We start from the raw sequence: 1,921 nt of genomic DNA on the forward strand, positions 1-1,921 counted from the left end.
GAATTTGGATACCCCAATTCACAAGGATTCTTATTTGGATTTCTCTATTTCACTTTAATCTCTACCATTCAAGGTGAACTTTAGTATAGGGCTTTCATGAATATTTAATAATAAAGCGTTTAATTATAATAATTTGACACCGCATATAAGAAGTTTTTCTAGGAAGCCCTTGTTTAAATGTGAGCTTCTAGAATATTGATATCGCAATAAGAAACTCCTTATTTGATGACAACATTTATTTTTCCAACAAAGAATTGTCATAGCATCTAATGATATTACATATATTGTATTTTCATCGCGATATTACAAGGTAGAAAAATATTTTTTCTAATTTACAATGACACATAAATATTTTACAATATCATATATTGTTTAATAAAGGTGATCAAGGGTACCTAAGACAGGACTACTAAATATACTTCTTCCATGGACTACTAGGATTCTCATAGCAATCTTGTATAGAAAAGAGGTACATTTTGCCAATGCATCTCTTAGCCTTTGTTTTTAAATACATGTAATTAATAAGAACATCAGAGGTTCAAGTGGATATCATCGGTCAAAACGTCTTTAGAAATCAAACTATGTGATTAAACTGTGTAACAATTTGACCTCTATTTGTCGCCCTCAGGGCCATCTCTCAGTTCTCTCTTCTGGATCGTCCCAAAAGAAAAGGATTATAAGATCACGTTGGATAATCTCTCATCCGTTGGGTCAGATCCATATGGATGGAGCTTGTTGCCTTTATTATATTATCCTAGCTATATATTTCCAGACCTGAAATATGAGATTTACTTTGTTAAGTAAAACATATCCACTTCAAAAAAAAATATTACAACAAAACAAAGAATCAAAAATACAAAAAATATTTACAGATATTTACATGTACCTAGATCAATACAAATCAACTAGAATAGATAATTACCTCGCAGACACTAAAACTCCAAATCCTGAGAACAAAATAAGAAGATCTTAGTTTGCAATACAAAATAATAAAACGATGAATATATATATATATATATATATATATATATATATATATATATATATATATATATATTAATTTGTCTTGTTTTTCTTGGGGGAGGGGATAGAATAAGAATATATACCATCATGGTGATTCATTGATTCAATTGAGTTAAAAGAATAAAAGAAAAAGAAACCATGCTATCATGTAGAATTGGTTTTCTTTTTCTTGATGCCAACCATTATCATGAACAACTTTCTTCTTGCATAATTACTTAAGATTTTTGCTTGTGGTGAGGAATGAGAGTTTGATATGACTTGGTGGTCTTTATATAGTAGAGGAATTTAATTATAGGATAACATCTTCTTAATTACATATCGTCATCTAAATCTACTTAAATTTAACGAATTATATTTTCTGAATTCGATAAAGATTATTTGTAGAGCAAGTAGTATCTTTCTCCAAATGGATATATTTTAATTGTTAGTCCGAAGGCCTATTACGTATTGCTGACGTACCAGATGACTCATATCAGTAATCACTTTTATCGCCTTGTATTTAGATGTAGACCACTTTTACATAATTAGACCAATTGTCTAAATATTGAACGTGATCACATGTTCCGTAGTTCAAAATTTAAAATCTGATTTTCAAATCATGGATCTTTATCTTAAAAAAATTGTCAACTTCTAAATACAAGGCCACAAAACTGGCCACTAATAAATATAGTTTAGGGTCTTTGGTCGTTTACAAGTGGGTATTATCATATATACCTACTTTTGGGGACACCATTGAAGTTATACTCGCATTGCACAAACTGTACCCGTTCGAATCTTAAGTATTTCAATCTCTTCAATGCAACTTCAGAAATCAAATCTTAAATTCTCTATCTTTCAAATGCAACTTCAGAAATTTGAATCTGAAGTAGTTTAATATCTTCGATGCAACTTCAAAAAT

General features: G+C 29.6%; 1 long non-coding RNA gene across 1 annotated transcript; it reads right to left on the bottom strand.

The window, feature by feature from the left end:
* Positions 1-238: 238 nt before the first annotated feature.
* On the bottom strand, positions 239-1,315 carry LOC109217612. The gene is made up of 3 exons (XR_002066661.1): positions 1,107-1,315; positions 923-947; positions 239-774 (listed from the first exon to the last, which is right to left on the bottom strand). It is a non-coding gene; the product is annotated as an uncharacterized LOC109217612 (long non-coding RNA).
* Positions 1,316-1,921: the final 606 nt, after the last annotated feature.

The sequence above is a fragment of the Nicotiana attenuata genome, unplaced genomic scaffold (assembly GCF_001879085.1).
Source record: "Nicotiana attenuata strain UT unplaced genomic scaffold, NIATTr2, whole genome shotgun sequence".
Lineage (NCBI taxonomy): Eukaryota > Viridiplantae > Streptophyta > Magnoliopsida > Solanales > Solanaceae > Nicotiana > Nicotiana attenuata.